An 11,900-nucleotide genomic window follows, 5' to 3' on the forward strand; every position below is an offset into this window, starting at 1 on the left:
CCATGAATCCCACGTCTGTCCCTTGCTGTCCTACAGAGTAGAACCAACCATTCACCCATATATAGTAGACATGTGCGATGTAAGAATATGTGAATGCAAGTAGATAACAGCAGCAAATGCATAGGGTTATCACATTGGTGTCCTAATCCTGTCAATCGCATAAGTGTAAGACTATCCCTTGGTCCAATAAAGACAAATATGGTGTTTATTACAGGGAATTGATATTAGCTAGCTATCCATGTGAAGTTTGATAAAGACATGAGATCCTTATGTGTACATGGGAAGCCAAGTGGCTACAGCACATGGAAGTGAAGGAAGTAAAAAGCAATAACTCCACCGAATATCTTTGTCTCTTGCGCAATCTCTCAACCTCCTTTCTCAAGAGAGAGATGAAATTTGTGTGCTCCTCCTCCAAATCGCTGCTATCAGGAAATAGGACACTGTTTCCAAAGTCAACAATCTTAAACGTATGCAATCTGCTTGGAGGTTCTGAGTATTTTCCAAGTGCATATCATCGTGCAGGACGCCATGCTGATGTATTTCCCTCAGGGCAGCATCTAGCTTTCGAAGAGATAAGGGGTTTGGTCCCTTTAGATTCTTCAAATTACCTCCCTCTTTCTTGGTTGCAATGAACCCAACAGCACCGCCCCAAACTGTACCATAGCACACCAGCTTGGAAATCATCTGTCCTTGCAATGATGACAGCTTATATGCCTCAATCTCAATTTTGAAATTAGGAAGATACTTCACAGATTCAAAAAACCACCACATCCAATCCATCTATCACTCCAAGTCTTACAATACGTACATTACTTCTCTTTATAACCTTGCCTAAATTTAGGCATTCAAGTCTCATTTCCCCTAAGTGAGAGAGCCACTCGACTGCAACATCCTGATCAAAACTGTCATCTTCCATTGCCCCTACTCTTCCCATAGCTCCATGTCTTCCTGGACTTGTTGTGCCTTGTCTTCCTGTTCCTCCTCCTGTCCCACCTCTCCTTCCTCTTGCTTGTCTTCCTCTTTCTTCTCCTGTCCCACCTTGTCTTCCTCTTGCTCCTCTTGCCATAACCGCTTGATCAAACATCATAATCGGAACCTGAGATTCATTCACTGTATCACCATCCTTCGCCCTCCACAACATGTACAAATAACACTTCCTTACCGTGGGATTTTTGTCTTTCGCCTGAAATGTCTTAGATACATAAAGTGTTTTGTCACTTGGATCTGCAGTCCTCCAAAAAAAAACATGTTGTTCTTTGGAGGTTAAGACGCCATATTGAACCTCCTCCACCACCATATAATAATTCATTTGTGACAGTCCATTGATTACTTTCTTCCTCTCTCTCCCTCCCATTTCAAACATATCACAAAGGTGTCGTCCCCTTTTGAGCAAAAGCTGCCAAATTCCTTTTATCTCAATTGGGATTAATACTGCTTCCTCTTCATTTTCCTCATCCTTAATTTCTGAGGCTGCTTCTTCCTCATCCTCGGAGGCGGCTTCTTCATCATCCTCAGAAGACTCACTACTCTCCTCTACAAAGATTATTGTTTTCGCATTTCAGAGGAAGGATTCATCACACCACCGGGGTACACTGAGCTTCATATGCCTCACTCACTACGGGTCTCCATCGGACACTTTCGGGTATCATCACACCGCCTCCGCATAGAGAGCGGCAGAGCAGAGGAGATTCCTAGGGAGCATCGCTTATGCATACTGTGCGACTGTCAGGAGGTTGAGTCGGAGGAGCATTTTATTTTCAGGTACCCAGCGTACTACGAGATTCGAGGTCGCTACCACTGCCTCTTCAGAGACGGCTCCGGGCTCCTTTCGAGATTCCTCACCTACCCAGATCAGAGATGCCTCGCGGCCTTCATTCACGAGAAAATCCGACATAGAGAGTACTTACTCAGGCGACAGGGCTTGGTCACATCATCAGACACCTCTCAGAGCAGGATCACAGAGTTCTTCCCATCAAGTGACATTGATCATCCAGTCCCTAGCCGCCGACGTGACAGAGACCTTGACCCAACGATCGCAGCACGACACACGAGACATCGAGGGGACACAGATCACTCTGAGGAACCTCCTGTCATTGTTTAGACCCGAGATACGTCCCACGGGAGTCACGGTGGCTCTAGTCTTGCATCGAGCCTCGCCCAGGAGACCGAGACGCACGGCACCCCTTGACGGGCACCAACGTCCCATCACTAGCTATGCACTAGCCAGGGAGACATGACATACGGAGGATTCTGCTCCGCTCCACCAGTCCTTTTCTTTTCCTTGTTACATCCAAATGTATTTGATTATGTATGATCAGACTTAGGATTCAACACAGGTGATGATGCTCGTTTCAGTAGCTCCACCCTTACTGTGATTTGTATCAGGTTTTCTTTCAGTCTCAGAGACCCATCGATCTCCCGAAGACTCTAATAAAATTTCTTTCTTTCTTTCTTTCTTCAAACTCCTCTTTAGACTGTCCTTGTGAATGGTCCCCTTCCTTTAAAACGAACGCTGCATAGTCCACCACTGATCGTGTAACTTTGCTTGATGAAGTTGCATTAATTGTGGCATTGCAATTTAGTTTGTCTGCAGCTTTATTGACGCAATCAAATATGGTTCTCCGGCCTGCTCCTCGAACCTTGGACTCGTCACGAAGCCCATCACATTGACTGTAGAGATACCCCTGAATTAGACATGCAGACGAGTCCACCTCCACATCTTCGAGTGTCCCTTGAACGCTCTCCCAAAACCTCATTACTTCATCGCTAAAATCTTCCCACTTCACCAAGTGGTCAGCTGTTCTCCCTCCTCCCTTAGGAATGGTTTTAGAAGCACTCCTCCTTTTCCGTAGAGGAAAATACCTTTCTTTACAAAGGCTTGCCTCCATGACTCTTGCGAGATTTGTAGCCACCATAATGGTCTTGAGGTTGAGTATTTCAACGAATGAGTAAGTCATGAGGTAGGTAGGATAAGCATCTTCATGATCACAAATAATACTATAGCATATGACATAATGACATACACTTTACGATAGAAAGGAAGCACCTTCATGACACGAATAATACTATAGCATATGACATAATGACATAATCTTTAGAAAGAGGCCTATTAGGGGAATCATGCTAAGAGCAAATAGTAATGTTGCTAGCTAATGGATCTAGTTCAATATGATGTTCTTAATATCACATCATAGTTCAGGAGCGAAAAATTCATTTCCTAAGTGATAACTACTTTTAGATTTCATCAAATGTGGGGGCTTACCACATTTATGTACATAAACTCGCCAAAAAAAAAAAAACAATTTACATAACAAACCACATCAACTAAAATAACATGACTATTGGAAGACTGTGAAAATTTAGGAACAATGTATAGGTCCTATGACCCTATAATCAAAAGAGAGAAATTAGCATAACACATGTGCTGGCAACATTCAGGGTGAAATATTCATTTCCTAATTGAAAATTACTTTTAGATTCCATGGAATGTGGGGGCTTACCATGATTTATGTACATACACATGCACAAAAAAAAAAAAACAATTTACATCACAAACCACATCAACTAAAATAACATAACTATTGGAAGACAGTGAAAATTTAGGAACAATGTATAGGTCCTATGACCCTATAATCAGAAGAGAGCAATTAGCATAACACATGTGCTGGCAACATTCATATGAAGAAGAAGAATGAATCGATCTGAAGGAAGACAGCCTCAGAGTAAAGGGACTTTGCCAAAGTTAGCATTAGAATCATGAACAGTAGAGCCAAAATTTCCACACTCCCCTACACACAGTCATGAAGTAATGGCAACATACGAAGAAAGTTAAATCAGAGGCTCCTTGGAGGGAGACCTTCCTTCAAATGATCATGACAAGCAAAAAACGCCCCTGGGATTGAAGAGAACTGTCCTAAACAAAGGGTTCATCAGAATTTATTTTTCAAACAAACGCTGAAGAAGCATTCGCAGATGGATAAAACATGGAAAAACGTACAACATGACAGCTTGCTAGTAAACCATTGCATGGCTGATTTGTGAGGGAATATACAGGCCGACAAGATTCGTGCAAACACTCGCCCTTCATACATTTCGCAGCTGGAACACTTAGTTTTCCGATGGAAAGAAGCCTGTAATAACCACGAATGAATCGTATCCTACGTTGGCCGCCGCAAACGGACCTATCCAAAATTCAATGCAAGTCTAGCTCTAACTTTGTTGACACATCCTTAGTTTGCTCAGGAGCAAGGGATGCAAGTTCTATCTTGTCGTTGGAAAAGAGGGACCTAAAGAATGGGGATCGTGCTACAAGGATGAAGTGATGAACTGGCACCACTCGCGCAAAGACATAGATGAGATCATCACTGAAGAATTCGTCTAAAGCTGGCGATAGTAAATTCTAGAGGTCGGAGCTCAACTTTTTCCATTCATTCTTGCATGAAAACGAAGGAGTAACCACGGAACCGTAGTACTGCTCAAACAAAATGGCGGGGAGCTCAGGACCTGAGCAAGGGATGATAAATTGAGGTCTCCCATGAACTACTAGAGATTTGCATCCATTACCTAAGACATTCTTGCACCCTTTTCTCTTGAAAAGAGATCTCCGGAAAGATGAGGAGTCCGAACACACAAATTTGGGTACTGGAGCTGTCTTCTCGATCTGGTCCGTGCACGAACGTTGTCTCAGCAAAGTGCTACAGAGGATGACAGTGCATGCAGCTGCATCCTAGACTTGTTAGATGAAAATGAAGTGCCTCTAAGCTTTAGTACTCGACTGCAAAGACTTTGTTTGCTCCTCTTTGGGAATTTTAAAACAAAATTGAATAATCACAAAACTTGGCCCAACTCCATCCATAAGGAGTGTCTCTAGGAGAGCCAGTGCTAATACAAGGTGAATCTGTTCATACGCTACAAAATACATGATGGGTGCATGATGCACAATGGCAATTTGGTTGCCTAAATGCAAGGTTCAACTATCTCCAACTTTATATGATAAAACTATAACTCAAAATAAATTTTCAAAAACATAAGATAGATAATTTTTATAATTTAATAATCAATGAGTAATATAAGATAAGTAATGGACTAAGGATATTCTATGCATAAGCCTAAAACATGAATAAGAAATTTAGAGGGGTTTCACACTCATCCGCGGGACGATGGGTGAAACCCATAATATGCTTGTCCACCTCTAATTCCCGTAGAATGCTGCGTCCGTTTGTGCCACTTTTCACAAGAGGGCAGACTTGTTCTCTTTAAATAGTAAATGCTCCAATTGTGATACACTAAAAAAGGCATGGCTTGTTGTGGTAAAGCTATCAACCTGAGGGAAGTAGGTCCCAGGTTCTAATTCTAGCACAGGCTCTAATTGGTTCCCTTAAAGCGGATGCGCTCTTGGGTGCCAGGAAGACGCCGCCCGAAATTCTTCTCCTGCCCGGGCATGACTTGGATGCCATGTCATCTTTTGGTCGTAGGCTAGCGGCGGACAAGTCTGAATAAACTTATCGACCGGTGCACCTAGTGCCACTCTGTCCACCATTTTGTGGGTGGACGGGTGTGAAACGCACCTTAAGCGAGCAGCCACAGTTTAGGCGAGCGGACCTAGGCGAGCGATTGTAGTTTAGGTGAGCGGCCACAGTTTAGGCGAGCGGACCCATGCGAGCGATTGTAGTTTAGGCAAGCGGAACAAAGTAATCTGAGTTCTTTTTTTGTATTAGTGACCATTTTCTTCATCTTCATCACCATCTTCTTCATACACATACATGCATACACATGAAAATTCATGGGTTTGCTGCTCCGATGGAGATCGTGTGAAGAGAGTGGGAGAGAAGTAAGGAGTCTCACTTGCAGCTTTCTCACATACACAATGGGGGAATACACACAAAAGTGGAGGCTGAAAACAGTTTTTCTCTTCTTAGTTGTGAAAGCCAAAAGAACTCTCTCTCTAAGTACAAAAGGAATAGGTGAACCCGATATGTGGGTCTCAAACCACACTTACCTAACCTAGGTGGCATACTAAACTGAACCACTAACTAGAGTACATAAAGATAGCTGTCACCTAGCTATTATTCATGGGCGGTGTACCAACCGCATCTGCAGCTAACAAGTCGGTGACATAAATGCACAACGGTCACCCTGGCATACCACGAGTGGAGCTCGATATCTCAACACTCCCCCTCGAGCTCAATCCCAATTCTTGCAGACCAAGCAGGTCTCTGAACTTGCGCAGCTTCTATGCACCCAATGTCTTCATGAATATGTCAGCTACCTAATCCTCTGTGCTGACATAAACTAGATCAATAAAACCTACTCGAACCTTCTCTCGCACATAGTGATAATGCACCTCAATGTGCTTTGTCCTAGCATGATAGACTGGGTTATTTGCCAAGTGTATACTGCTCATGTTGTTAGAATAAATGACAACTGGCCCATCTATAGACTGATGCATATCATAAAGTAGCTTGCGCAACCAAGCTACCTCACATGCAGCCATTGCTGCACCCCTGTACTTAGCCTCTGTGCTCGACAAGGAAATTGTAGACTACTTCTTGCTACTCCAAGTGACTGCAACACTCCCAAAAGAGAACACATATCCACTAGTAGATCGTCTATCAAAAATACTACCAGCCCAATCAGCATCAATGTATCCATGCAACTGTATATGAACCCCAGTCTCATAAAATAGTCCATACTGCAATGTGGACTTCACATACCTCAATATGCGTCTAGCCACATCCAAATGCGGTTTCCTTGGAGCCTGCATAAACTGACTTACCAACCCAACAGCATAGCTCAAATATGGCCTGGTAATAGTCATATAAATCAAACTTCCTACTATGCGTCTGTACATAGTAGGGTCTTCCAGAAGCTCACCTGCATCGCACTCAACTTCACATTCTGCTCCAAAGGAACTGAAATAGGCTAACAGCCTCTATCATCCCATATTTAGACAGCATGTCCAATCCATACTGCCTCTGCAAGAGCCATATCTCACTTGTGGATCTATCTAATCACCTCAATGCCCAAGAAGTAACGCAGCTCTCCCAAATCCTTCATCTCAAACTTCTGCTTCAATAGCATTTTCACATAAGGGATATCTTCATCACTATCACCTGTGATGATCAAATCATCAACATAAATGACAAGCAGCATAATGCCTTTCTCTGTTTTTCTCACATAAAGTGAGAAATCTGCCTTGGAAATATGAAAGCCAATAGTGACAAGATACTATCTTATCTTGTCAGACCATGCTCTGGGTGCTTCCTTCAAGCCATACAAGGCTTTCTTCAACCTGCAAACAAACTCAGGATGAACAACATGAACATAACTGGGTGGCTGCTCCATATAGACCTCTTCTTGCAAATCACCATGCAAGAAAGCATTCTTTACATTCATCTGATGTAAAGACCATCCCTTTGATGCAGCCATAGCAATGATTGCTCTTACGGTTGCCATCCTTGCAACCGAACTGAATGTTTCTTCATAATCAATGCCATATGTCTGTGCATGCCCCTTGACATCTTATCTTTCCTTGTATCTGTTCACCGAACCATCTGCATTGTGCTTCACCTTATAAACCCACTTGTAGCCAATTGCATTCTTGTCTTTAGGCAAAGGCACCAATTCCCATGTAGCATTTGCTTCCAAGGCATCCATGGCTTTCTCCCATTTTTTTTTTCCCATGGCTTGCTCAAAAGAAGTGGTTCTGAATGAATAAGTGCATCGCAAAAGATACATACCATAAAAGTTACAATGCATTAAGAGTAACTGTACCATGAAATTTACAATGCATTAAGAGTATACTTACACTAACACATTGCCATGATATCTTGGCAAAATAGCATTTATTGGCTTGTAGGTCCAAAGCTACCAAACTCCAATGTTTCCTACATGGCCAATTAAGAATCTTTATTATTTGACTTCATCTTAATCTCGCAAAAGTAAATATGAGGTTGCGGTGTCACTTACGTCTCATTATATAGAAAAATGATAACTTGTATGTTGTTCATATTGAGAGTTTGCAGCCAGGTGCAGATATCTTCTATTGACTTTTTATTATTATTGAGCCATGTAGAAAGGAGGGAATCTACGATATATACACACTTTGCAAATTTTACAGGAAACCAAGATATTATACTGCATCAAAAAATAACCAAACATTACCTCATTAGATTTAATCAATATATAAATGCTAAGCCAAGATAAAGTTTGTATCAAACCTGAGGGCGGCCATTATAACTTTATCATTAACCTCTTTCCCTCGATATCTTAGGATTTGAAACTCTTCTGCACCAAATGATAGATATTGAGGTCGATGTGCAATCACAACTTGAATATCAAAGTTGCTTCCTATTTCTTATAGCTTGGACAAATCTTCAAAATTCTTAAGCGTGAGCCGTGCCATCATCATATCCTCTGAGTTCCCATATAAGCAAACTAGTTGACTCTCTATATTAGGAAAGTCTTTTGGTGATCCTTTTACTGTCATAAACATTTCACTTTCAATTTTTCCAGCAATCACCATATCAATTAAACTTGAAGGAAATATTGTGGCCTTCTTGACTTCAAATCCACGTGAACTCATTTTTTCTTCCTTCCCCTCTGCAGTCTGTAAAAAATACAAAAGCTTGTGAGACTGATGGGTTATAGTTAAATGTTATGCTTGTAAAAGAAAAGTAAAGGGTCATACCAAGATATGTGTTTGTGATTTCTTTGCATAATCTTGTGAACCGAGAAGATCATCCATGTCATCGTCTGAATTATCCTTGTCTTTATCCTAGGAGCCATCAAGATCTTCCATATCATCATCTCCAATCCTCTTATGTTCCACCTCTTTCTCGTAGCCAACAGTTAAATCACCTTGCAAGTGGAAGTGTGCCATGCAAGCCTTTCTTTCAATAATATTAGTGAAATATCCTTTTTTGAGAAGATCTTTGAAAAGATATCCCATCCATAGTAGGGTGACCTCCCAATTAGGCGGTTGCAAGTATTCCAGCATAGTTAATCAACCTTAGGTTATGTTGTAGATACTGGTTAGGATATGGACTCCGCATGCATAAGAGGAATGATTTGAGGCATTGGATGTTTAATCTTCATTCTCTCTTGCTTGTCTTGGATGCATATACACCATTGTAGATCCTGAAATCAAAGGCATAAACTTTCTCCAAAGTGTTATGCATCTCTTCCTTGTTTTCTTTATTGATAGAAATCACAATATTGGAAATTCCAGCTATACTAATGGTGGTATATAGTATTCTATTGATGAATTAGCGAATATCATTGGAAGAAACCTCATCAATAAAGAATACTTGGGGCCCAGCTTGTTTCATCAATTAAAAAGTCTTCATCTGAAGTGCCCCTGTACGCTACGCTTTCCAGATTCTGAAGTGATGTTCACATTGAATTGAAAGCTGTGGTTGATTGCACTTGTTATTCTCAGTTTATGCTCATTCACAAGCTTCTCAACATATGCAATCACCTATGGTGGGACTTGGGCTCTCATGAACGAGGTGACTACTTCGGCCCCATCTTCTTGATTCTTCATCCACTTATGCACCCATGCCTTTTCCTTAGCTGTAAAAAAAGGGCCTATATGCTTCACAATATTAGGGTCAATATTGCATTGACCAGTAGGGAGATCTTTTTTAGTGAGCAAATATCTAATCGCACTACCCACTGCATCACGTTTCACCTGTATGTTGATGCACTCCTCCATGCAATGATCTTTGTCCTTCCTGCCAAAAAGCCATTCTTTCTTGAGGAGTTTTTCTATTGCCATTATCACATAGCTATCCGGGCAAATACTTCACGGGCCTCCACATTCTTGCTGTCACCTCTTTTTTCTCAACCTTTTGACTTTTGTGCAGCAAATACTTCACGGGCCTCCACATTCTCGTGTCACCTCTTTTTTCTCAACCTTTGACTTTTGTGATGGTAACAAAGGACCTTCATAAGTAACCTTACCCTTCTCGTATGCATTGCAAACTACCACAACTTTCCTAAACACCCCATCAGGTCGAAAAGTTATACTTGTGTAGTCAACATATCTATCTCTCGCTACCTTGAAGCTTGTGAGAGATTCTTCCTGTTCTTAACTTCCCCTTGGTACAACTTCACTTAAACATTTATAAAAGTTGACTAATGTGTCTGCATCCGCTTTTGTGGCAATTCTTTTCAAATGTGTTGCTAGAGAACCAAGTGTAGTCCATAGACACATTGCTTTCATTAGGATTTTCGATGTCAAGGTTATCATACGTTTTGCAAAAATATCATGATTTAGTCTTTCGGACTTAATCAAATATTTTTTTGGATTCTTAAAAGTGCATATTGTAGCCATATAAAATTTGAAGGGAAGAACCTTTGACATTTGCTTTACAGTGAGTCTTCCGAAATCCCTTGCTTGTCTAGCAAGTTCATTACAGGCATATGCATAATGCTGACCATCAATCAGCTCAAATTTACAATGCAGCAAGAAATTTCTCTTTGCCTCTTTCAAAAATTTCTATGAATTTGCCTCTTCACCCTGTTCATGTGGAATTTGTCGAAGGCTTTGTGTGAATAATTTGCTGAAAGTCTCCTTAAAATGGGTAGGTCCTTCAAACATAACTCCATTGTCATGACTACATATATTTGGACAAAACATGATTGGATGTAAGACTACATTAGAGACCATGGGTTTCTTACCATCCACCAAAGCCTTGGATATTTGCATCGCATAAGATATATCAAGATTCCTATTATTGGTAAAAATAGTTGCTGACTCCACATCTCGAGCATTCATAGCATAGGGCTTTTGTCCCCATATATATTTGACATCATCTTCTATGATCACCTCACTGAGACACAGATTGAGATTCTTTATTGACTTGAGCTCATTTGGATCTTCCTCAACCTCTTGATCTGACTCTTCTTCCTCTATATTTTCTCTCTCCTCCTCTTTCTCTTGTACCTGAAGTTTTTGAGTGGAGAAACATTGCCTTTTTTTCAAAGTAGCCTTTGAAATTGTGTCCTCTTTATCTTTTGCCTGCACTTTTTGAACGAAGGAACGTTGTCTTTTTGTGAAAGTAGCCTTTGGAACTGTGGCCCTTGCAGTATTAATCTTTTCTATTTTGTATCTTTCTTTTTCTTTGATAGGTTGCACCAAAGTGGCCGTGGCTCATCGTCCTTCCTCTTCCTCTATCTTTTGTATTTCTTTAGCCGCAAATTTTTTTTTTGCGCAAAAAGTAGTGCTAGTTATATTGCTTGAAAATGAGAGTACAAGAGGGCCTAAAGGCCAGTGGGCTACAATCACAAAATGGATATAGCCTGTGGTAACAAAATACTAATTACAAGCCTCTCAGGGCATAATCATCGGAGTGTGGACAAACAGCCACGGTGGGGGGGAGTAATGCCACTGAAGACTCTGAGCAGAGTGCTGGAAGAATAGCTCTCGATGGTCCCAGTCGCGAAGGAAGCACCGTCTCTTCTCCTTCCCTGCCCGGGACTCCCCCTGAATCTGATCCCACTGACCCTTGAGCATGTGAATGATCGTGCTCCAAATGTCTGCTAGGTCTAGGTAGCAGAAGAAGCCTGATCTCCTAAGGTCTGCGCGCATCTGGAAGTCCAGATATGCCAGCCTGCAATACTCCCTATGATCTCCCAAACTGGGTGCCGAGTCATCGCTCCTGCATCTGTCTTTGTTAGATGCCAAGGGAAGCTGTCCATGTATGCCCAGGTGGCCTGCGTGATGAAGAAAATTGGATCCTGCCTAGAGAACTCATAAGCCAAGTGAGCCTGAGCTACCTGTGCTGCCATATCCCCCATGGGGTCCCAATCCTACTCCCACAGGTCCACTATCCTGCTGCGAACCGCTACTCTGGAGTAGATGGAGTCTGGGATCCGGCATGAGCGTGGAGGTAAGG

The 11,900-nt window shown here is 41.7% G+C and overlaps 1 pseudogene; it reads right to left on the minus strand.

The window, feature by feature from the left end:
• Positions 1-232: 232 nt before the first annotated feature.
• On the minus strand, positions 233-2,915 carry LOC147881353 (uncharacterized; annotated as a pseudogene).
• Between the last annotated feature and the right edge of the window lie 8,985 nt (positions 2,916-11,900).

Source organism: Dipteris shenzhenensis, chromosome 31 (genome assembly GCF_047967505.1).
Source record: "Dipteris shenzhenensis isolate YYH24624 ecotype China chromosome 31, Dip_SZ_1.0, whole genome shotgun sequence".
Taxonomy (NCBI): domain Eukaryota; kingdom Viridiplantae; phylum Streptophyta; class Polypodiopsida; order Gleicheniales; family Dipteridaceae; genus Dipteris; species Dipteris shenzhenensis.